Genomic DNA, 26929 nt, shown 5'->3' with positions numbered 1-26929 from the left:
TCTGCATCTTAATCTAGTCCTGTATTATTCAATCATGTCATTACAATGATGAAGTTCAGGACAACTAAATATTTAACTGTTGAAAGCGAGGAAAAAGAACACAGGCTAATATGCATGTTGCACAACATTAGGGGAAACATTATGAAAGGTCGGCATGTTGCACAACATTAGGGGAAACATTATGAAAGGTCGGCATGTTGCACAACATTAGGGGAAACATTATGAAAGGTCGGCATGTTGTACAACATTAGGGGAAACATTATGAAAGGTCGGCATGTTGCACAACATTAGGGGAAACATTATGAAAGGTCGGCATGTTGCACAACATTAGGGGAAACATTATGAAAGGTCGGCATGTTGCACAACATTAGGGGAAACATTATGAAAGGTCGGCATGTTGCACAACATTAGGGGAAACATTATGAAAGGTATGCATGCATCAGCCTACTAATTATAAAAATGTAAAACAGGCCCTATTATAGTTCAACATTAAAATCAAATTGATAGCCTATAATTATAACTTTGCAGGCCGCATGTCCTGCACCGGAAATGCATGTTCTCTCCTAGGTTCATGGTTTGAAAAAGGTGCGTAATTCCAGTCCATACAATACAATACAGTAATACAGTCCGCAGTCCAAACAATATTAGTTTACTAGAGCTCGTTTCCTTTACTTACCCAATAGAGCATATCCCCCCCTGTGCCCAATAAAAAAACCTCCCCAAAGCAAAAAATAAGAAGTTTGACAACCCTCCCTTTTGGATCCCCTCCCTCCACCCAGTAAATTATGATATGTCCCTTTATGTTGCAGAATCTGAAGAAAGGTTCATTTCCTCCGCCACTTTTGCATCAACGTTTGCAAGTTGTGACAATGCCTTTGATGCGGTGCGTCTCCTCCTTTTGACACAAATGAATATGACCAATAGAATAAGAATCAGCAGCATCATCAGTAGAACTGAGAGGGTGGACAGGTGAACTCTCTCTGCCCCAGACTCCCAACTGACATCCAGCTTGTTGTCCAGACTGAGGTGAGAGGCAGTACAGGTGTAGTTGTGTCTCTTCTTTAGCTCCTCAGTACTGACCTCCAGACTCTTCCTCAGCTGGAAGGTCCCATCTCCACTAGGCAGCACCTCCCCCCCTGTCAGCTCCTGTTCTGCCACTGGCTGGCCGTCTCTCAGCAGGGTCAGGTTGATGTGGCGGGGGTAGAAACCAAACGCCAGGCAGCTCACTTGAAACCCTCCAGAAACCTCTTTCTTTATCAACCTGAGTCTGGGAGGAACTTTATGCATCACAATGTTCTTCTCTCTCTTCAGGAGAGTCTTCTGTGTTCTGATGCACCTGGGAAGGTGAACATTAATAGAAAGTGTTCTTTTGAAATCTTGCATCATCCCATCCTAGTAGTAGTTTCCCAGAATCATATGTAAAATGTGTTGTGTTAGAAATTACTGTTTGATCTGTATAAATGGCATTGAAAGTTTCCTTATACATGATCATGGCTGGTTCACCATTGTCTAACATCTCACAGCCAGCCATTCTTTGCTGAACTTGAACACCCCCTGTGAGATTATAGTGGTGTTTTAGCTGAAAGGCTCTCTCTTTCATACCGTGGTACATAGTTTGAAATACAGAATGTCCTTCCTGAGCTAGGTCATCATATATTTTGTTTGTTGGGTTAAATCCCCTGTAGACAGACAGTTTATCTTTGGAGTCATAGTAACCCACTTGAACATCATCCAACATCACCACAACCGTAAACTCAGGGAAAGGCGTCTCTCCGATGATGTATGTCGCAAGTGCTCACAGAGAATGTGATCCTAGACCTGAGAGAGGAGTGATATTATGAACAGTTATGGACATTGAGCTCTTGGGACTATAAGGTTCTATCTGCAAAAAGATGATTCTGAGATAATTGTCTTTAAAGCTCCAAACCCTCATTGGTTTGAATGGTGTCAGCGAGGGCCATGCACAGACTTTTCAGGGGCACATGCTCCAAATGAAAAAACACACTCACTCATCATCACAAAATGTAATTAAGCTAGTTAGTGCCTCCTAAAGACGTGATTGACATGAGGAAAGAGGGTGGGCTATCAGCGGATCATTGATGTTATTCTGCTAGCTAGCTAGCTCCATTTATTTTACACTGATTGTGATTTAACTCTTTCTTTCTGCCTCTCTCTGCTGTGAGTATCAGCCAACCAGACTGAATATTGATGTAGGCTAAATCAAATATGGGCTCCCAAGTGGCGCAGCTAATACCTTTTTTTTGCACTGTTGGTTAGAGCCTGTAAGTAAGCATTTCACTGTAAGTTGTATTCGGCGCACGTGACAAATCTACTTTGATTTGGTCTAAGACACTGCATCTCAGTGATAGAGGCGTCACTACAGACAACCTGGTTTGAATCCAGACTGTATCCCAACCAGCCATGATTGGGAGTCCCATAGGGCGGCACACAATTGGCCCAGAGTTTGGCCAGTGCAGGCCGTCATTGTAAATCAGAATTTCTTTCTTAACTGACTTGCCTAGTTAAATAAAGGTTAAAGAAATAAAACATAAAACATTTTATCAAGTGATAATGAAATGTTATGCTGATATGGCAGTACTGCTGATATCGACCGGTGACCGTATTTCTCAAGCCATGCATGTTTGGATACCGGATGTGGCAATATCTGTACAGGGCAGACTTGAGAAAAGATTCAACCGATCACACATGCGAGCTGAGCTCTGTACAGGGCAGATCAACAGGCACAACCAGCTTGCGGGCAGTGGGATGACAAAACTTGAAAAATAAAAAATTAACATTTTTGGGGAAATTATACCACCACCCAAAAGGACACTGGAAGGGCAAAGGGGCATGTGCTCTGCACAGATAGAGCCCTATCTGTGCAGCTGCCTGGTGTCATCAATTCTGATCTTGTATTCTTTTGAACTCAACATCATGAATTAGGATATTTAGAGTACTATCTAAGTAGAGAACATTGAACATAACAAGTCTATGCCAATAACTACATTTCGACAAAAATGCAGAAAGAACCTTATAGTCCCAAACTCTAGATTTAACATTTTATGACATCATTTATCTTCAATGAGAGAAAGTAGATTGTCCATTTTACCTGCATTGACAATGGTGGAAAACGAAAGAACAAACAAAAAGATAGACAGTTTGTCGATGATCTAGAAATGTTCACTACTTTTGCAGTAGCCTCGTGTAGCAGTTCCCAACTCTCAAGTGAGTCTGACACTTTTCCTTTCGCTTACCTTCTTCTTTAATATTATGGTGGTCTGCAAACAAACGTTAGAGGTGCATGCCACCATGTACTGTACTGGAGTGTGTAGTCAATCACAGTTTACAGACTAAATGAATAAAGAAACAAACATTACGTGAAACTCAACCCTCCTATCTAATCCTGTACTAGAGCTCTACTAACTATTATAAAACCGCCCCCTTTCCCCAAAACCCATTTCACATCCCCACTCCCGTCCTACCTCAATAACTCTACACATCAATCTTTCCCTGTCTTCCACAAACCAGTACTTTACAACAATACATCAACACCCGTGTGGCTCAGTTGGTAGAGCATGGTGTTTGCAACAACAGGGTTGTGCGTTTGATTCCCACGGGGGGCCAGTATGAAAATAAAAAAAATAAAAAATGAATGTATGCATTCACTACTGTAAGTCAGTCTGGATAAGAGTGTCTGCTAAATGACTAAAATGTAAATGTAACACATGCTTCACTGTTTCATCAACCATACACAATCCATGTGTGTACTTGCCAACCAGATATAATGATGAGTACAATGTCCAAGATGCAACTGAGCAAAAAACACCTCTTCCTTCCTAATCTTGGACCACCAAGCTTTCTTTGTGAGGCATATAGATGAGTCCCACCTCTTCTATCATAATGTCTCTAATCTTACATTTGGCCTCACCTCTACCCAGTGGCACATAAATATCAATATCTTGTTTTCTTTTGTCTACCTGATCTACTATTTCCTTCCTGCCCACTCCCGAAGGGGCTGGGACCCAGCAGAAATGCCCAGAATTATCTCTCGATTCTCCATAACAACATTAATGCCTCCAACACTAGGTAACTCCTATTAGATTTGCCAGATGATAAACTATTCAATACAGACAGGGAATCTGAGCATACAACAATTCTGACTGGTTGAATTTCCTCCAGCCACTGGAGGGCAGCTACTATCGCCAACAGTTCAACAGAGTATACTAAGAGTTCATCTGTTAGTCTTCGACATATCTCCACATCTCAAAGGATCCAAGGCTTTAGAAAAGGTCATATAACTGCATGTTCCCATCCAGAAGGTATAAATAACCCTTTCACTTATTAAATAATCCCAGGAGAATATTTAGGATTTAAACATTGCATAACATAATTTATCATAACCTGGTGCTATACATTCACAGTCTATTTATTAGGGCTAATCACATCTCATGCAAAGTAAAATCAGCATCCAAAGAAGAGTCAACAATATCCCTCTTCTTATACACATTAGTATGAGCATTTCAAACCTCACGCCTCCTTTGCTTGTACACTTTGTTCAAAGTTACCCCTCTATGTACATTAGCAAATGTCTTCCCCAACAGGTCAGCTCTTTCATTATCTGATACAGACAGATTATCACCATCAACCAAAACTTAAACGACCCTACACACCAAAGCTCTCTTCCATTGGAAATCAACTTGATTTTCAGGAATCAAAGTCCTGCATCATACTCGATACTAGGCCCTACTTCTTTCTTGAATAGCCACAGTAAAATCTTCAGTACAGCAAGGAACCACCTTTCTTTTCTCACCCACTTCACTCACTGGTATATGCAAATTTGTAGCACATACTGTATATAAATGCAAATCTGGACCAATGCCTAATGCTCAGATACCTGAACACACTTATCAAGATAGAGGATAGAGAGAGTTTTGTTGAGGCTGAGAACAGAATTTGTTTTTAAATAACATTATTAGAACATTTTTGAACAGCATGACTTTAAATAGAACCATGAGGAAACATGCAGAAAATGTTATGCCGAAGTACTGAAATTCCCACAGAAGAACATTCTTTCTTAATGTTCTCTGAACATTCTGAGAACATACCTTTAAATAGAGCCATGAGGAAACCATTAGAAAACGTTATGCTGAAGTACTGAAATTCCCACCTAAGAAACATATGGTTCTCAGAACATTATGTGCTAGCTGGGTAACTGAATACTCACACATTTTGTGTATGCCCTCATACTGTAGGTGCTCCAGCAGTTATATTTTCATTGTGAATTGAGCTAAATTGACAAAGTTCCATCATTGTCCAAAAAGTATATTAGAGACAGATTGAAATTTACTGGAGGGAGGGGCTGGTCCAACTCAAGGTGGTCCAACTCATGACCCTCCCCTTTGTTCTGTAAAATAAATGTAACACCTTCCCCCCTCATAGAATTAACTCATAATAATGTTTACACCCACAAATAACTAACTGTAGTGACTCTGTGTTTATAAACGTGGATATTGACTTTGACTTGGCCCATAGCAGGGCTATGGGCCAGATGGTTCGCCAACCTCCACAGACAAGCTCACCCTCCCTGCCTGTTTGATTACTCCACTAAGACAGCCGGTTGCAGACAATGATCAGACAGGGGAAATCAGATTTTCAACATTTTGATGCCATATTTATAATTAGATAAAATATATGCAAAAAACTAAAATCCACCAACAATATTTCAGTGCCAATGCTCCACACAACCAATAAACAAAACATACCGACTTCGGGCACTTCAATATCATGGTTTGCGTTTTCAACCCCACAATAAATAGACTATGCCAATCTCAACAAACAGAAAACTCATCCTTCCCTACATTGTAGGCTTAGCCAGTATCAAAGGTTTGGCAATCTCCAAATGTCATTCAACTTTTTGGTGTTTTGTAACAATGTCTCTTTCCATTCATCATATTGCCGCTGTACAGTTTTTATTTGTCAGTCAAAAAAATACATACAGTGCATTCAGAAAGTACTCAGACCCCTTGACTTTACAGCCTTATTCTAAAATGGATAAAACAATGTTTTTTCCTCATCCCTCTATACACAATACCGCATAATGAGAAAGCGAAAACAGGTTTTTAGAATTCTTTGCAAAATTATACAAAATAAAAAACAGAAATACCTTATTTACATAAGTTTTCAGACCCTTTGCTATGAGACTTGAAATTGATTTTAGGTGCATCCTGTTTCAATTGATCATCCTTGAGATGTTCCTACAACTTGATTGGAGTTCACCTGTGGTAAATTCAATTGATTGGACATGATTTGGAAAGGCACACACCTGTCTATATAAGGTCCCACAGTTGACAGTGCATGTAAGAGAAAAAAACCAAGCCATGATGTTTGGATAAGAGTGTCTGCTGTATGACTGAATGTAAAAATGAAATACTCTTGACCAGGGCCATCTGAAATTATGCCCTATTCCTTGTATGGTGTATTACATTTTAACCAGAGCCACCTCATATTACACCCTATTCTTAATTGACTTAAGCCAGTGATTATACCTGCATCCCAAATTGCACCCTATTGTCTATATAGGGCACTACTTTTAGCCAGGGCTCATAGTGCACTATTTAGGGAATAGGGTGCAATTTGGAACGCAGTTACCAAAAAACCATATGCTGTGGTCCAGCCTTGAAGTGGACATTTTTTCCTGAATATTTGACTGGGGAAAAGTGACACAAAGAAACGATGTTTAAAACAAGCCGTGTACATTAAACAGAACAGGACTTTCATGGTACTGACTACAATCCAACAGATTCATTACCCACGAAAGGCTTCCTATCCTAAAACTGTTTCATTGTTTATAATACATACAACATTCACCTTAGTTTAATACTCATGCCAGTCTTAAATGGAGTGAAATAGAGTCAGATTTCTCTCTCTTCCACAGTGATAAACAAGTTCCTGAGAGAAGTTAAGGTATACTTGACATTGCTTTAGTTAATGTTGTAGTTAACATGAATCAAAGCATTAATCGATTAGGCTACATTTTATATTCTGTAATAAAGGTATTATTGTACAGCCTGGGGGTAACATACACTACTTACAATACAACACAGACACTGTAAAGTCTTTTCAATAATAAATAGACCTCATACACATGGTCACTAGATTCTCCTTCTGGTTAAGATACTGGATATCAGCTAATACAGAACATTTTTGCATGTACACTACATCGTGGCAAAGTGTGGCCACTTTGAAGAATCTAAAATCTAAAATATATTTTGACTTGTATAACACTTTTTTGGGTACTACATGATCACAGCATCGTCTTCTTGGGTATGATGCTACAAGCTTGGCACACCTGTGTTTGGGGAGTGTTTCCCATTATTTTCTGTAAATCGTCTCAAGCTCTGTCAGGTTAGATTGGAGTGTTGCTGCACAGCTATTTCCAGGTCTCTCAAGAGATGTTAGATCGGGTTCAAGTCCGGGCTAGGGCTGGGTCACTCAAGGACATTCAGAGACTTGACCTGAAGCCACTCCTGCGTTATCTTGGTTGTGTGCTTAGGGTCGTTGTCCTGTTGGAAGGTGAGCCTTTGCCCCAGTCTAAGGTCCTGAACACTCTGGAGCAGGTTTCCATCAAGGATCTCTCTGTACTTTGTTCCATTCAACTTTGCCTCGATCTAGACATCCCCACAGCATGATGCTGCCACCTCCATGCTTCACCGTAGGGATGGTGCAAGGTTTCCTGCAGGCGTGACGCTGGCATTCAGGCCAAAGAGTTCAATCTTGGTTTCATCAGACCAGAGAATCTTGTTTCTCATGGTCTGAGAGTATTTAGGTGCCTTTTGGCAAACTCTAAGCAGGCTGTCATATGCCTTTTGCTGAGCAGTGGCTTCCATCTGGCCACTCTACCATAAAGGGGACCTTCAATGGTGCAGAAATGTTTTGGCAGCCTTTCCCAGATCTGTGCCTCGGCACAATCTTGTCTCGGAGCTGTACGGACAATTCCTTTGACCTCATGGCTTCTTTTTGCTCTGACATGCACTGTCAACTGTGGGACCTGATATAGACAGGCGTGTGCCTTTACAAATCATGTCCAATCAATTGAGGTGACATCACGTTCCCCACGTACCTTCAAAATGATTTGGCAGTCATCATTTATTCGAAAACACTGTTTCCATCTTCATTTCTCGCAATAAAGAAAGTTGGACAGAAGAAAAATCCACCCCTTTCGAAAGGGATAAAAATGGTGTCGATCTTTAGAAAATGTATCCTATATCTGCCGTTTTCATTACACATGTCGCAATATTTTTTTATTGCATCATTGCTTTTGTTGAATAAACCTGGGTCAATGGAAACCTGCCTACTGAGCATCTTCACAGTCTTTCCTGTGAAAGTTTAAGTCTTAGAAAAGGATGCCTTGGACATTTTCTGAGATGCTTTATGGATAGGGACCCATGGCCCGTATTCACAAAGTGTCTCAGAGTAGAACATTTGGCGTAAGTGCTGAGAATAGAGACATTTACTCCGTCTCCTACTCTTATGGGGAAAAATGTAAGCTATGCATGAAGCCTTTAGTCATAAGAGACCCAACTAGTCGACAGATATTTAGAACATATCATGAGGTGATCTAACCAGTTAAGAGTTGCCAGCAGGTGTCTTGATAGTAGAAAAAAGCAGTGAGTCAATGGTTCCCTCGCCACATGCAATTGCTTTGGAGTTGTTGAAAGAATGTTTTGATATTTCTATGTGATCAACCCATAAATAATCTAGACCTACTGTACATGCAACAGTATTTCTTGCGCTTTTGAAAATGATTTAACATGACCTATATTTCACATGATATGCCTAAATACTTATAACCACATAGGGTAATAAATAATCACATTTTTCTTTTGATTATTTAATTAACCTACATCATGTTGTTTCAAGTTATGTCTTTGGTGCACAATAACACACTAAAAAAAGTTGGGCAATTGAAGGCATCTAGGGCCCATGTTAAACTTTGATTGTGTTTGATGAAAATGATAGACCTTTCAAACGTTTTATGCAAGTGATTTGGTTCGAACTCTGCCAAAGTGATTTAGAGATGTTAAACGGGAGTGAGGAGTGTGTTGATATAACGCTAATATTATACAAATTATGCTTTTAACAACCATTAGAATTGGTAAAAAAAATAACTTTATGCATGCCAACATTTTAGCAAAGAATTAGTGATCGTGTCAGGCAAAAATTATGTCAAACGTTTTACCATTGCAATATTTGATGTACAGTCATATTCCCTGTTTTTGACTAAAGCGTGCACAACTGTTGATGCCTCATCACGATAGGTTATTCCCCATCATTTGCAACAATGTCATTGAGCATCTTCACTATTTTTCTTTGCGGTACCAAGCTGTCGTGATTACCAGCTGAGGCAAACTTTTATGAGTTGATTTTACTCCTGGCTCAGACTTTGTTTGGGCAGTGTCTTAGCATCATCCTAAAAACTACTCCACCTGTTGTTTACGAAGCATGTCACGAATAACATTTGATTTGATTTTAGTGGACTCTATCAAGTACCCTTGAAATCAATTTGATCTCTGGGTATACGATGACACCTAGTGGTTGTATGGTTGATTTCTCCATAACCATCATTTTTATATCCCCCTCATTGTTCACTGTTTGTTGTGATCTGGTAGGTCCCTGAAAACAGTCTCCACTTTTTTCCTGTGCCAGAACTACAAGCCAAATGTCAGAGAAAATGTGGACTATTATACAACGGGTGTGTCTAATCCTGAATGCTGATTGGTTAAAACTGCATTCCAGGTGGTGTCTATTCCACAAGTTACCACCGGCTAAATCTGTGATGTTAAAATGCCTATTTACTCTGTTCCATCTGACTGTGCAATCCACTGTCTCATCAACCCAGCTATGCTATTTATAAACTTAATCTGTACTATAAAAAGCATCAAGACATTACCTCACATTTCTTTTAGACTAACATTTAGTTTTCAACAGCTGAGATTTGTATAAACCTTGCTGTCTGACTCCAACATTTGCAACATTGTTTCAATATTCCAATTCTATCTCCAGCTGTCCCATAGTAATGAACATGTCGTGAGTCTGGACGACTGGCAGCGTTTCTCAGTCAGTCAAAATCATGAATCAGCTGGCGTTTTTATGGATATAAACAAAGAAACGTAAATTGAAAAAAGGTAAAACTAAACAAAGTGCAGCTAGTTTGCAGTCTTTCCAGCTTCAGTTTGAAGTGACTGTTAGCTGTGTTGTTGGTTAGCTCCTCTGAACAACAGTGTCCTGACGAGTGAGCAAATTTTCTATGCCAGGTGAAATCACGCCTCGTTAGCGCATTGTTATGGATGTATCCAAATAAATGTCACTAGAAAACAGCTTAAACAAGTGCAAATGCAGCTACTTTGCTATTATTCTGCCTGCTCTTTTTGATGTGACTATAAATTAGCCGTAGTTGGCTAGCTAGCAAGCAAGGGATAAGAACATTGCCAGCCAGTATGGCAATGGAACATTTAGAACGAACGACTGGGTCGCGTCCATACCGTAGATACAGAACAAAAAAACAGAGCTACTGGGTTGCATCTCTGGCGATCAAACCGATAATAGAAGGACGACCAGCTGGCTTGGGCTTTGTGTTGGGACTATATCTTCTGGAAGGATGAAATAGTATGAATAAATTCATCAAAATAAATTTTTTATGAAAATATGTCAATCATTATTTGAATATGTTGGTAAGCCATTGCATAAAAGTGATAATGCCCTTGAAGCCGGTGTTTGGAGGATATATTGGCACGGTCTGCCGGCTCTCAACTTCCTAACAACACCCATACCAATATATCCTCAAAACACTGACTTCTCTGTCATTATCACTTAAATATGCAATGTATTGAGAGATTTTTTGTCATATGCATTTTTTATGCGATAGCAGGATGTATAGCTAATGGAGATGACACATCTAGCTATGTCACGGCTGTCGAAAGGAGCAGACCAAAGTGCAGTGTGGTTGTAGTTCCACATTTGATTTAATCCGTGAAACTTTGCAAAACATAAATAACTAATATGACAAAAACAACAAACTGTGACGCAGAGAGAAACAAACACTACTCAAAATATAATAACCCACAAAACCCAGGAAGAAAAACCCCTACTTAAATATGATCTCCAATTAGAGACAACGAGGACCAGCTGCCTCCAATTGGAGATCAACCCCAAAAACCCCAACATAGAAATAGAAAAACTAGAACTTAAACATAGAAATAGAAAACATAGAAAAACACAAAACACACCCTGTCACGCCCTGACCTACTCTACCATAGAAAATAACCTCTTACTATGGTCAGGACGTGACAAGCTAGCTACTTTACAGTTTACAACATGCTCGCTCATAGCTATGTGAATTTATGTGTACTTAGTGTTATTAACTACAACTAATAAAAGATCATTGCATGAGAGCTGCATCTGTGTATGTTCCGATGTTTTTGTATCCCATAGAGCAGTCCATCCTGGTTGTAATGTGAACACACCAGACAGTCTATCATCTTTGACAACACTGGTCCTGCCATGCATGCAAAGCTAGCTAGCCTTCTCTGATAACTGGTATACCTTGCTAGCTAACTAAGCTAGCTTATCAAACAGTATTTTCTTTGGTATTTCTGAACGATGGCTCTGACACTCGTTGGATGTGGCAGGGCTTGCAAACTATTATGGATTACGAAGGGAAACCCAGCCGCAAGCTGCCCAGTGACGTGAGCCTACCAGATGAGTTACATGTCTAGTATGCTCGCTTCGAGGCAAGCAACACTGAACCATACATGAGAGCACCAGCTGTTCCGGATGACTGTGTGAGCACGCTCTCCATAGCCGATGTGAGTAAGACCTTTAGACAGGTTAACATTCACAAGGCCACAGCATCCTGAATGATTGCATTACAGCTTGGTATGGCAACTGCACAGCATCTGACTCCAGAGGGTAGCTCCAAAGGGTAGTGAGTACGGACCAGTACATCACTGGGGCCAAGCTTCCTGCCATCCAGCACCTCTATACCAGGTGGTGTCAGAGGAAGGCCCTAAAAATTGTCAAAGACTCCAGCCACCCTAGTCATAGACTGTTCTCTCTGCTACCACATTGCAAGCGGTACCGGAGATCCAAGTCTAGGTCCAAAAGGCTCCTTAACAGATTCTACCCCCAAGCAAAACAGTTAATCAAATGGCTACCCAGAATATTTGTATTGACCCCCTTTTTTTACGCTAATGCTACTTGCTGTTTATTATCAATGCATAGTCACTTTACCTGTATCTACATGTACATATGACCTCAATTACCTCGACTAACCTGTACCCTTGAACTTTGACTTTTGCCCGTACCCCCGTACCCCCATAACTTTTTAAAAACTTAAGTTTATATAATTTTGCATTTATTTTAGTAGCAAATATTTTCTTACAAATAAATAAATCTCTGCATTGTTGGTTAAGGTCTTGTAAATAAGCATTTCACAGTAAGGTCTACTACACCTGTTATATCTGACACGTGTGACAAATACAACTTGATTTGATTTAATATTAATCTCATATGGACGTCACTGTCACCACTGCGCCACTTAAAGTGGCGCCCGAAGAGGATGGCTGATGTTTTACATGCCCGTAACCAATTGTGCTAACTTGATTATTTAAACTTATTTTGTACATGATGTTGCTGCTTATGACTGAAAATAACTTCTCTACATCAGAACTGGGATTACTCACCAAGAACTGGAAGTAGCTTTTTCCTTTAATGAGTCCGACGAGAATAATATTCTGCTCTCGCAGTAACAAGCCCAGATCCCCGTCATTTGCGAGATGAAAAGACGGAGGAAAGAGGATTGGGCTGCCTTTTGAGAATCCGTAGGCGAGCGAGTAAACTCCCACTGCCATCAAATCTACTTGCTTACATGCAATCATTGGAAAATAAAATTGATGACCTATGATTACGATTATCCTACCAACAGGACATTAAAAACTCTAATATCTTATGTTTCACCAAGTATTGGCTGAACAACAACACAGATAATATAGAGCTGGAGGAATTTTCAATGCTCTGGCAGAACAGAGTATCTACTTCTGGTAAGATGAGGGGTGGGGGTGTGTATCTATTTGTCAATAACAGCTGGTGTGTGATGTCTAATATTAAAGAAGTCTTGAGGTATTGCTCGCCTGAGGTAGATTACCTTATGATAAGCTGTAGACCACACTATCTACCAAGAGAGCTCTCAACTATATTATTCATAACCATCTATTTACCACCACAGACTGATGCTGGCACTAAGACCGCACTCAACCAACTCTATAAGGCCATAAGCAAACAAGAAAATTCTCACCCAGAAGAGGTGCTCCTAGTGGCCGGGGACTTTAATGCATGCAAACTTAAATCAGTTTTACCAAATTTTTGTTCAACCAGAGGAAAAAAAAACCTAGACCACCTTTACTCCACACACAGAGATGCATACAAAGCTCTCCCCCGCCCCCCATTTGGCAAATCTGACCATTATTATATCCTCCTGATTCCTGCTTACAAGCAAAAACTAAAGCAGGAAGTACCAGTGACTCACTCAATATGGAAGTGGTCAGATGATGAGGATGCTATGCAACAGCACTGTTTTGCAAGCACAGACTGGAATATGTTCTGGGATTCATTCAATGGCTTTGAGGAGTATACCATCTTAGCCATTGGCTTCATGTTAAGTCCTGACCATAGAAAGCTTTTTTTTTCTATGGTAGAGTAGGTCAGGGCCTGACTGGGGGGTTGTTCTAGTTTATATTTTCGATGTGGGGTTCTAGGTTCATTTTCTATGTTGGTGATTTGTATGATTCCCAATTAGAGGCAGCTGGGTATCGTTGTCTCTAATTGGGGATCATACTTAAGTAGCATTTTTTCCACCTGTGGGTTATGGGATATTGTTTGTTTATGTTTAGTTGCCTGTTAGCACTGCATTGTCATCACAGTTTGTTTATTCTTTATTTGTTTCGTCTTTGCTTAAGTTTCACTATTAATAAATTATGTGGAACTCAACATACGCTGCGCCTTGGTCTGTTTCTACAAATGAACGTGACACTTCATCAATAAGTGCATCGACGACGTCGTCCCCACAGTGAACATACATACATATCCAAACCAGAGGTTATGGATTACAGGCAACATCCGCATTGAGCTAAAGGCTAGAGCTACCGCTTTCAAGGACCGGGACACTAATCTGGACGCCTATAAGAAATCCTGCTATGCCCTCAGACGAACCAAACAAACAAGTGTCAGTACAGGATTAAGATTGAATCCTACTACACCGGCTCTGAAGCTCGTCGGATGTGGCAGGGCTTGAAAACTATTACGGACTACAAAGGGAAACCCAGACACGAGCTGTCCAGTGATGTGAGCCTACCAGATGACCTAAATGCCTTTTATGCTCGCTTCGAGGTAAGCAATTGACTGTGTGATAACGCTCTTGGTAGCGGATGTGAGCAAGACTTTTAAACAGGTCAACATTCACAAAGCCGCGGGACCAGATGGATCACCAGGACATGTAATCAAAGCATGCGTTGACCAACTGGCAAGTGTCTTCACTGACATTTTCAACCTCTCCCAGACTGAGTCTACAATACCTACATGTTCCAAGCAGACCACCATAGTCCTTGTGCCCAAGGAAGCAAAGGTAACCTGCCTAAATGATTACCGCCCGTAGCACTCACGTCTGTAGCCATGAAGTGCTTTGAAAGGCTGGTCATGGCTCACATCAACAGCATCCTCCCGGATACCCTAGACCCACTCCAATTCGCATACAGAGGAAAGCCCATAAAATTGTCAAGACTCCAGTCACCAGTCATAGACTGTTTTCTCTGCTACCGCACTGCAAGCAGTACTGGAGTGCCAAGTCTAGGACCAAAAGGATCCTTAACAGCTTCTACCTCCAAGCCATAAGACTGCAGAACAATTAATCAAATGTTACATTGACCCCCCCCTCCACACTGCTGCTACTCACTGTTTATTATCTATGCATAGTCACTTCACCCCTACCTACATGTACAAATTACCTCTAACCTGTACTCCCGTACACTGACTCGGTACCGGTACCCCCTATATATAGCCTCGTTACTGTTATGTTATTGTGTTACTTTTTATTATTTTTTGCTTTAGTTTATTTGGTAAATATTTTCTTAACTCTTCTTGAACTTGACTGTTGGTTAAGGGCTTGTAAGTAAGCATTTCAAGGTAAGGTCGACACTTGTTGTACTCGGCGCATGTGACATAATGTTTGATTTGATTTGGTCATCTACGCAGCCAGCATTTTCCATTGATTTCCATTGGACTAGACTGGAGCTTGCTAGCTAGGTAGCTAGCGCTGGCTAGCTAGCTAACACTAGCTAGCATGCTAACGTTAGCTAGCTAGCTAATGAAGATACACCATAGTCAAGGGTCTGCAAAAATCAAGCAAATGGTACTGAACTCATGACAAAATATTTATTTTATTTTTTTTGGTGACTTTGGGAATTTAATTTTTTTTGGCATTGAACTCTGATTTAACGAGCTATGTATCTAATCCGGTTTTGGCATGAAATCAAATTCCTGCAATATACTGTGAGAATTTGCTCACTCCCGGACATGAAGCCTCAGAAATAAAAGATCTGGTCACGGATTACGAGCCACTCTCTTTTAAATAACATTCTTAGAACGTTACTAAAGTTTTCTTATGTTTTTTATGGAAAGTTTTCGTAATGTTCTCAGAACAATTTGAGAACATGACTTTAAATAGAACCACAAGGAAACCTGTAGGAAACGTTACGTTGAAGTACTGAAATTCCTACAGAAGAACGTTGTTTCTTAACGTTCTCTGAACTAATTTAGAACATTCCCAATGTCAAACCAGTTGGAGAATGTTCATAGAACATTAATAAAATTTAAATTACATGTAACCATGTTAAAGTAATAAAATACCAAGAATGTAACGTTTTCTTGTCAAGTTCCGTATAAATGTGCTAAGAATGTACCAATGCCAAGCAACTATCCTGCGCCATTCCCAGAAATATGTGGGAAGGTTGTATGCAAAATAACGATAGGACAACCACGCTCTAAGATATATATGGTTCTCAGAACATTATGTGCTATCTGGGTAACCCTTGATTCTGATCTTAGGTCAGTTTTGTGGGAAATAGGTAAACTGATCCTAGATCTATGCCTAAGGGCAACTTTTTAGAGAAAGGAAACTTCTACCTGGAGCTAACATCCCAATATTCCTTAGTTTGTGTCATAAGTTTAACATACTAGTAGTTTTCAGAAATGTACTTAGAGCTAAGAAGAGGCATCAAGAAGCATTAGAGCGGCCTAAGCTTACTATAATCATCCAAAGAAAGCAACCAACCAGTAGTGTTTGGCAGCTGTTAAAGCAGATGTTACAATGTATGAATATGGATGGATCAAATTAATGACAGGATACAATATAATTATGTAGTTATGGATGTCTGAATAGGCTTAATATGCATTGACATTAATAAAATACATGGACACACACAGAGAGGAAAGTCACTACAACAGCTGGTATTTTCTCAGACCGATCTCAGGGGACTCACCTGACGGGAACAGGTAATCACAGGAGGACGTCATTTATCACTGTACCACTGCCTCACGTTGTGTTCCAGGGTACAAAACCAGTCACAACACCTCACTGAGTCAGTTAATCAGAATAATATTTCATTTCTATCACCTGGAATACTGGATTCACGAGAAAGAACACATGAATCTCAACGGCACCCCTATTCCCTATATTGTGCACCAAACATTTTTAGAAAATAACAACTTAAAGTTATACTTGCCTTTCTTGCACTAACACTAGCACTTTTCTTCCCTTAGTAACACTGACTTGGCTGATAGCTGCTTTATTGAGGAAAGTTTGACTTACTATGACTGATGTGCAGTTGTATTACCTAGCTGCTGTCACGACTGTCGTAGGAATGAGAGGACCAAAGTGCAGCGTGTGTATCGCTCCACATTTTATTTATACTGTGAAATTATGCAATACATAAATAAACTGAATGACAAAAAACAACAAACCGTGACGCAGACGTGAAACATACACTACTCAAAATTAATCTCCCACAAAACCAGGTGGGACAAACACCTATTTAAATATGACCTCCAATTAGAGACAACGATGACCAGCTGCCTCTAATTGGAGATAATCTCAAACAAAGCCCAACATAGAAATACAAAAACTAGAACATAGAAAAAACTAAACTAGAAAACCCCCCTGTCACGCCCTGACCTACTCTACCATAGAAAATAACAGCTTACCATGGTCATGGACAGGACGTGACAGTACCCCCCCCCCCCCCCAAAGGTGCAGACTCCGAATGCAACTAAACAACAAAACAAAAAAACTAAACGGAGGGTAGGGAGGGTAACAAGTGTCTATGGCGGCTCTGGTGCAGTACACAGAACCTTATCATCCAGCGAATCCTCCAGTAGAGGAGGCGGCTCTGGTTCGGGGTGTAACCCCCGCTCCACCCGCTGATCCCTCCACTTTTGCATCCCCGGACCGGGGATCATCACCAGAGGTTCTAGACTGCAGACCGCCGCTGGAGGTTCTGAACTGCAGACCCCCGCTGGAAATTCTGGACTGCAGGCCCCCACTAGAGGTTCCGGACTGCAGACCCCCGCTGAAGACTCCGGACTGCAGACCGTCGCTGGAGGCTCTGGACTGCAGACCGTCGCTGGAGGCTCCGGACTGGAGGACGTCGATGGAAGCTCCGGACTGCAGACCGTCGCTGGAGGCTCCGGACTGGAGGACGTCGATGGAAGCTCCGGACTGGAGGACGTCGCTGGAGGCTCCGGACTGGGAGCCGTCGCTGGAGGTTCCGGACTGTGGGCCGTCTCTGGAGGTTCCGGACTGTGGGCCGTCTCAGGAGGTTCCGGACTGTGGGCCGGAAATACAAAAACTAGAACATAACATAGAAAAAACTAAACTAGAAAACCCCCCTGTCACGCCCTGACCTACTCTACCATAGAAAATAACAGCTTACCATGGTCAGGACGTGACAGCTGCCTTGAGATGACTGTATGACTGAAATGTTACAGATTTAAAAACTTTGGACCAGAGCCCTATTCTTTGCTTCTTGTCTTTTATCTCTTCCATGCCGAGCTCTCGTTGCCCTTCTCAATCCCCTAAAACTATATACAGTGCATTCTTTTCCCACATTTTGTTACGTTATAGACTTATTCTATTCCAAATAGTTTTTTTCCTTGTCAATCTACACATAATATCCCACAATGATGAAGCAAAAAACTGGTTTTAAGATTTTTTAAAAAATGTATTAAAAATAATAACCTGAAATATCACATTTACATAAGTATTCAGACCCTTTACTCAGTACTTTGTTGAAGCACCTTTGGCAGCGATTACAGTCTTGACTCTTGAGTATGACGCTACAAGCTTGGCACACCTGTTTTTGGGGAGTTTCTCCCATTCTTCTCTGCAAAGCCCATCACCGTAGGTAGGGATGGTGCCAAGTTTCCTCCAGATGGGACGCTTGGCATTCAGGCCAAAGAGTTCAATCTTGGTTTCATCAGACCAGATATTCTTGTTTCTCATGGTCTGAGTGTCTTTAGGTGCCTTTTGGCAAACTGTAAGCAGGCTGTCATGTGTCTTTCACTGAGGAGTGGCTTCCATCTGGCCACTCTACCATAAAGTCCTGATTGGTGGAGTGCTGCAGAGATGGTTGCCCTTCTGGAAGGTTCTCCCATCTCCACAGGGGAACTCTGAAGTTATGTACCTCCCTGACCAAGGCCCTTCTCCCCCGATTGCTCAGTTTGGCCGGGCGGAGTCTTGGTGGTTACAAACTTCTTCCATTTAAGAATGTTGGAGGCCACTATGTTCTTGGGGACCTTCAACGCTGCAGAAATGTTTTGGTACCCTTCCCAGGTCTGTCCCTCGACTCAATCCTGTCTTGGAGCTCTACGGACAATTCCTTCAACATCATGGCTTGTTTTTTGCTCTGACATGCGCTGTCAACTATGGGACCTTATATAGACAGGTGTGTGCCTTTCCAAATTACGTCCAATCAATTGAATTTGCCACAGGTGGACTCCAATCAAGTTGTAGAAACATCTCAAGAATGATCAATGGAAACAGGGTGCACCTGAGCTCAATTTTGAGTCTCATTGCAAAGGGTCTGAATACTTATGTAAATAAGGTATTTCAGTTTTTTTTATACATTTCTAAGAAACCTGTTTTCGGTTTGTCATTATGGGGTATTGTGTGTAGATTGGTGAGGAACATTTTTTATTTAATCCATTTTAGAATAAGGCTGTAACATAACAAAATGTGGAAAAAGGGGGTCTGAATACTTTCCGAATGCACTGTTTAAGCAATACTTCCCTTGGTCAATCCCCAAAATACCATCTATCTAAACAATACTCTCCTTCCTCACCCCTTTCCAACTATATCTAAATCAAACCATCTTCCAGCACTTTAACCCCCTCTATCCTCCCCATGTAACTGGAGCTACAGGAAAAGATCTGGGTTTATTTATGTAAAACTCTCATACTTAACGGTACTGGTGATAGAAGAATGGGGAGTGTGTGTGTGTGTGTGTGTGTGTGCGCGCGCCCACACGTGTGTACATTATTGTTGTAAGCCTTCAGAGTTGATGGGGGAATGGTAGCTGGCTAACCTTTTTCAAAGCCAGAGGTGGGGTGCCATTCCTGATTATTTCCCTGGTCGTGCGTGAGCACCGTGCGTGCGTGAGCACCGTGCGTGCGTGAGCACCGTGCGTGCGTGAGCACCGTGCGTGAGCACCGTGCGTGCGTGCGTGCATGAGCACCGTGCGTGAGCCTGCACGTCGGAGGGCTGGAGCACACACAGACAGGCTCTGTTAACATGGGATGTTATGAATATTTGCCTGGTCCGTGTTTCAGAGCCACATGAAAGCCCAGCAGACTACATGAATGAATGGGCCATTCTTAACCTGACCAGTGAAACAGGAAACATGCGCATAACATGGAGAGGTGTGGTATACTGCACAGCTACCTCAACTCCTAGTAGCTACCTTAGTACACCCATTACCAGGTTTTTCTTGGAAGAAGACTCAAATTGTATGGAAAGTTCTAAATACACCAGGCTTGCATGTTGCTGCCTCACTAACATGCTGCTTGGATGGCCGATGTAGCACGCTACATTGAGAACAGTGGGAGTGTATCAGCTGTGTCTCATGTCCATCAAGAAAAACATGGTCAATGTAGAGAGTAGTATTAGTAGTCATAGTAGTAGTAGTAGTGGTAGTAGTAGTCGTTGTAGTAGTCGTAGTAAATCAAATCAAATAAAATGTATTTATATAGCCCTTCGTACATCAGCTGATATCTCAAAGTGCTGTACAGAAACCCAGCCTAAAACCCCAAACAGCAAGCAATGCATGTGAAAGAAGCACGGTGGCTAGGAAAAACTCCCTAGGAAAAACTCCCTAGAAAGGCCAAAAACCTAGGAAGAAACCTAGAGAGGAACCAGGCTATGAGGGGTGGCCAGTCCTCTTCTGGCTGTGCCGGGTGGATATTATAACAGAACATGGTCAAGATGTTAAAATGTTCATAAATGACCAGCATGGTCAAATAATAATAATCATAGTAGTTGTTGAGGGTGCAACAAGCACGTCCGGTGAACAGGTCAGGGTTCCATAGCCGCAGGCAGAACAGTTGAAACTGGAGCAGCAGCACGGCCAGGTGGACTGGGGACAGCAAGGAGTCATCATGCCAGGTAGTCCTGAGGCATGGTCCTAGGGCTCAGGTCCTCTGAGAGAAAGAAAGAAAGAGAGAAAGAGAGAATTAGAGAGAGCATATTTAGATTCACACAGGACACCGGATAAGACAAGAGAAATACTCCAGATGTAACAGACTGACCCTAGCCCCCCGACACATAAACTACTGCAGCATAAATACTGGAGGCTGAGACAGGAGGGATCAGAAGACACTGTGGCCCCATCCGATGATACCCCCGGACAGGGCCAAACAGGCAGGATATAACCCCACCCACTTTGCCAAAGCACAGCCCCCACACCACTAGAGGGATGTCTCCAACCACCAACTACTACTACTAGTAGTAATGGTAGTAGTATTCGTAGTTGTTGTAGTAGTAATAGTAATAGTAGTAACAGTAGTAGTAGTAGTAGTCGTTGTCGTTGTAGTAGTCGTAGTAGTGGTAGTAGTAGTCGTAGTTGTTGTAGTAGTAATAGTAATAGTAGTAACAGTAGTAGTAGTAGTAGTAGTCGTTGTCGTTGTAGTAGTCGTAGTAGTGGTAGTAGTAGTTGTAGTTGTTGTAGTAGTAATAGTAATAGTAGTAATAGTAGTAGTAGTAGTAGTAGTAGTCGTTGCCGTTGTAGTAGTCGTAGTAATAGTAATGGTAATAGTCGTAGTCGTAGTAGTCGTAGTCGTTGTAGTAGTAATAGTAATAGTAGTAACAGTAGTAGTAGTTGTAGTCGTAGTCATTGCCGTTGTAGTAGTAGTAGTAATAGTAATAGTAGTAACAGTAGTAGTAGTCGTAGGCGTTGCTGTTGTAGTAGTCATAGTAATAGTAATAGTAATATTAGTAGTCGTAGTAGTGATAGTAGTAGTAATAGTAATAGTAGTAGTAGTGATAGTAGTAGTAATAGTAGTAGTAGTCGTAGTAGTCGTAGTGGTAGTAGTAGTAGTAGTAATAGTAATAGTAATAGTAGTAACAGTAGTAGTAGTCATAGTCGTTGCCATTGTAGTAGTCATATTAATAGTAATAGTCGTAGTCATAGTCATCGTAGTAGTAGTAGTCATAGTAGTAATATTAATAGTAGTAGTGGTAGTAGTCGTAGTGGTAGTAGTAGTAGTCGTAGTGGTAGTAGTAGTAGTAGTAGTAGTAGTAGTAGTAGTCGTAGTAGTCATAGTGGTAGTAGTAGTCGTAGTAGTGATAGTAGTAGTAATAGTAATAGTAGTCGTAGTGGTAGTAGTAGTAGTAGTAATAGTAATTGTAGTAGTAGTCGTAGTGGTAATAGTAGTAGTAGTAGTTGTAGTAGTCGTAGTGGTAGTAGTAGTAGTAGTAGTAATAGTAATAGTAGTAGTAGTTGTAGTGGTAGTAGTAGTAGTAGTAGTAATAGTAATAGTAGTAGTAGTTGTAGTGGTAATAGTAGTAGTAGTAGTAGTAATAGTAATAGTAGTAGTAGTCGTAGTAGTCGTAGTGGTAGTAGTAGTAGTCGTAGTAGTGATAGTAGTAGTAATAGTAATAGTAGTAGTAGTATTCAGGGCGCCCAAGAAAGTCCAGCAAGCGCCAGGACCGTCTCCTAAAGTTGATTCAGCTGTGGGATCGGGGCACCACCAGTACAGAGCTTGCTCAGGAATGGCAGCAGGCAGGTGTGAGTGCAGCTGCACACACAGTGAGGCGAATACTTTTGGAGGATGGCCTGGTGTCAAGAAGGGCAGCAAAGAAGCCACTACTCTTCCAGGAAAAACATCAGGGACAGACTGATATTCTGCGAAAGGTACAGGTCTGCTGAGGACTGGGGTAAAGTCATTTTCTCTGATAAATCCCCTTTCCGATTGTTTGGGGCATCCGGAAAGAAGCTTGTCCGGAGAAGACAAGGTGAGCGCACCCATCAGTTCATGTGTCATGCCAAAAGTAGAGCATCCGGAGACAATTCATGTATGGGGTTGCTTCTCAGCCAATGGAGTGGGCTCACTCACAATTTTGCCTAAGAACACTGCCATGAATAAAGAATGGTACCAACACATCCTCCGAGAGCAACTTCTCCCAACCATCCAGGAACAGTTTGGTGACGAACAATGCCTTTTCCAGCATGATGGAGCACTTTGCCAATAAGGCAAAAGTGATAACTAAGTGATACAGCCACTGAAGACTCATGTTAGAGCTACTACCTTGGCTTTAACACTGCAGGCTTGTGTTTTGGATATGAGCCAAGTTTGAAACCTGGTCAGTCATAATGCGCACTCACATTATCCCCAGATTAAACTGATATAAACTAGCCCTTTGAGTTATCTTACGCTTCACTTTATTCCATTCTTTGATAGGTCAACTTTTTTATTTTGACCATTATCTTGACACACCAATGCGGACTATAAAGAAACATTTTATTCTCTGAGAATATTTTTATTTTATTTTATTCTCTAAGAATTCATTTTGATAAATTACTTACCTCCATTTTGATATCCTAAGGTTGTTTTCTCCCAGTTACTGTCACTAGTGTAGAGAGGAGTAGGCAGGAAGCAGGTTTAGAACTACTGAATTTATTTAAGCACCATAGAGGCACAGGGCGAACCCAAAGTGAAAAATATAAAGTACTCAGGAAATAGTAGGAGAGGTTCCTCTCAGGAAAACAAGTAATATTTACAATGACCGACTAAGACAAATGGCAGAGGGAGCATATATACAGTGATAGAGTGGGGATTGGAACCAGGAGTGTGTAATGACGACGAGACAAGTCCAGGGTTGATGAGTGAAAGGGCATTTGCCAGCAGTATGTTCGGCAGTAGCTAGAAGGCCGGCGATCCCGAACGCCTGAGCTGGACAGGAGGGGGAGCCAAAGCGAAGGCTGGTGTGACAGTACCCCACTCTGAGGCGCTGCTCCAGGAGTGGGACACCGCCGACGATTGGGGACGACCCCGGAGATGCGGTGCGGGTCGGTCGGGACGATGCCTGTCAAAGCCCTATTTGAGAGAATGATCCAGGACCTCCCGCTCTAGAACCCAGTGCCGCTCTTCAGGACCAAAACCCTCCCAGTCGACCAGGTACTGGAGAAGCCCCCCACGATGCCATGAGTCCAACAGGTTACGGACGGAGTACGCCGGGGCCCCCTCGACATCCAAGGGAGTGGGAGGTGCGTCTTGGGGTCCAGCACTAGCCAAGGGACCAGCTGCTACCGGCCTGAGGGGAGATACATGAAATGAGGGTGAGATACGGTATTTGACGGGGAGCTGTAATCTGTACGTCACCTCATTGACTCTCCTCAGGACTTTGAACGGCCCCACAAACCGCGGGCTCAGCTTCCGGCAGGGCAGGCGGAGGGGCAGGTCCTTCGTAGAAAGACAGACCACGTCATTGGGGTGAAAGACCGGGGCAACACTGCGGTGACGATCGGCCTGCGCCTTCTGCCGGAGGACGATGCGCTGGAGATGGGTGTGCGTGGTGTTCCATACCTCCTCGGCACGCCGGAACCAATCGTCCACTGCATGAGCCTCGTTCTGACTCCGGTGCCAGGGTGCCAGGGCCGGCTGATAGCCTAGAACACACTGAAAGGGTGTGAGGTGAGTGGAGGAGTGACGGAGGGAGTTTTGTGCATATTGGGGGCAGCTCCTTGCGGGCAGCTCCGTAGCCCACTCCCCCGGCCGGTCCTGACAGTAACTACGAAGGTACCTACCCAGTTCCTGATTTACCCTTTCCACCTGCCCATTTGATTGGGGACGGTACCCGGAGGTGTGACTGACCGTAACCCCCAGTCGTTCCATGAAGGTCTTCCAGACACGGGAGGTGAACTGAGGACCACGGTCAGACATGTCCTCCTGGATCCTGTAGTGCCAGAAGACGTGAGAGAAGAGAGACTCCGCGGTCTGCAGGGCCTTAGGGAGACCAGGCAGAGGAATCAAACAGGCTTTGGAAAACCAGTCCACAATGACCAGGATGGTGGTGTGCCCCTCCGAGGGGGAAGGTCTGTGACAAAGTCCACGGAGAGATGGGACCAGGGTCAATGTGGAACTGGCAGCAGGTGGAGTTTGCAATAGGGAGGTGTCTATGTGTCTTGCTCTGTGCGCAGGTAGGGCAGGAAGAGACGTAAACAGGGACGTCCCGGGCCAAGGTGGGCCACCAGTACTTGGCGGAGAGACAGTCGAAAGTACGGGCTATACCCGGGTGCCCCGACACAGGTGCTGTGTGTGCCCAGGCGAGGAGACGGTCCCACACATCAGAGGAAACGTAGATACGCCCCTTGGGACAGTGGGCAGGTGAGAGCTTCTGTTGTAGGGCTTGACGGATGTCCGCGTCCACATTCCACACAACAGGAGCCACAATGCAGGACAGGAATAATGGGTGACACTTTTTCCCGTCGATCATCTGTGTCATGCACCCGGGACAACGCATCAGCCTAATGTTCTTTGATCCCGGCCGGTAGGAGAGGGTAAAGTCAAACATGGCAAAGAATAGGGCCCACCTGGCCTGACGCGGGTTCAGCCTCAGTACACCAAGTTCCTGTGGTCCATCCAGACAAGGAATGGGTGTTTAGCACCGTCCAGCCAGTACCGCCATGCTTTAGCGCCTTCTTGATGGCCAACAACTCACGATCGCCCACGTCGTAATTCAGCTCCGAAGGAGACAGCTTCCGTGAGTAGAAGGCGCATGGATGGAGTTTAGGTGGCGATCCAGTGCGTTGGGAGAGAACAGCCCCTACTCCAACCTCGGAGGCGTCCACCTCCATGATGAAGGGCAGAGACGGGTCAGGGTGAGCCAGAACAGGTGGGTTAGTAAAAAGTTCCTTGAGCGTATGGAAGGCTTTGTTGGCCTACCCAGTCCAGCACAGCTGTCGAGGACCTCCCTTCAGGAGGGAGGTGAGAGGGGCCACTACTGTGCTGAAACCCCTAATGAAGTGCCTGAAATAGTTGGAAAAACCAAGGAAGTGCTGCATCGCCTTGATGTTGGCTGGAACAGGCCACGACTGTACTGCACTGACCCTCTGCTCTTACATCTCCACTCCCGCTGTGGATATCCGATAGCCTAGGAAGGAGACTGCCTGCTGAAAGAAAAGGCACATCTTCGTCTTGGCGTACAGGTGATGCCCCATCAACCTCTCCGGACCTGACATGAGAGACATGTTGCTCGCGTGTAGTGGAGTACACCAAGATGTCGTCTATGTACACCACTACACAGCGACCAAACATATCTCTAAACATCTCGTTAGGAAGGATTGAAACACCGAGGGTGCATTTGTCAGGCATTACCCTGTATTCGCAGTGCCCGGTGCTGGTGCTGAAGGCGGTCTTCCATTCATCCTCCTCTCTAATGCGCACCAGGTTGTAGGCGCTGCGTAAATCCAATTTAGTAAAGTACTTAGCACTGTGCATCTGTTCGATTACAGTGGGTATGAGAGGCAGGGATAACTGAATTTAACAGTAGCCTTATTCAGTGTGATCGATACAGGGGCGGAGACTTCCTTCCTTCATGAAAAATAAGCTGGTGGCCAGAGAGGTGGACAGAGAGGTGGACAGACAGATGAATCCTTGGGCCAGCGCCTCCTGGACGGAGGCCTCTATGGCTTCGGTCTCTGCATGCGAGAGAGGGTAGATGTGCCCCCGTGGGAGGGCAGAACCAGACAGTAGATCGATAGTGCAGTGCCATGGGCGGTGAGGGGGCAAGCACGTGGCACGAGTCTTCGAAAAGTCCACCATTGGTTTCGGTTTTCCTCCGGAATAGGGACGTGGGTGGCCTGGTCCGGACTTTCCACGGAGGTGGCACAGATTGACACAGAGAGATACCTCCCCTGACTTTCCTGTGACCAACCCAACAACTTTCGCTCTCGAGGGTTGATGAGTGAAGGGTGTTTGCCAGCAGTAGGTTCGGCAGCTACTAGAACGCCTGAGCTGGACAGTAGGGGGAGCCAAAGCGAAGGCTGGTGTGACAGTGACCGAGAGTTGAAGCAGTATATTATAAGTATGTCTGTGTTATGTTGGACGTTGAGTCGAGAGTAAAGGTGAAGGCTACATGTTCCAACTGCTAATACAATAGTAATGCCTCAGGGCAAGGTTACACACACATATAGACACGCACAAACTTACGCGCTTACACACACACCACACACTCACAGAATTTTAAGTCACTATTGCCTTTCATGATCCCCATAGAAGGGGATTGTAGCCAATAGAGCTGAAAAAACCCTCCTGGAAAAATTGCTTAACA

The 26929-nt window shown here is 43.1% G+C and overlaps 1 pseudogene; it reads right to left on the bottom strand.

The window, feature by feature from the left end:
• LOC115202527 (major histocompatibility complex class I-related gene protein-like) lies at window positions 1–23189 on the bottom strand (annotated as a pseudogene).
• Window positions 23190–26929: the final 3740 nt, after the last annotated feature.

The sequence above is a fragment of the Salmo trutta genome, chromosome 12 (genome assembly GCF_901001165.1).
Source record: "Salmo trutta chromosome 12, fSalTru1.1, whole genome shotgun sequence".
Classification (NCBI taxonomy): Eukaryota; Metazoa; Chordata; class Actinopteri; order Salmoniformes; family Salmonidae; genus Salmo; species Salmo trutta.
The sequence above is the reverse complement of the archived record's forward strand: the minus strand, read 5'-3'. Positions and strand labels throughout refer to the sequence as shown.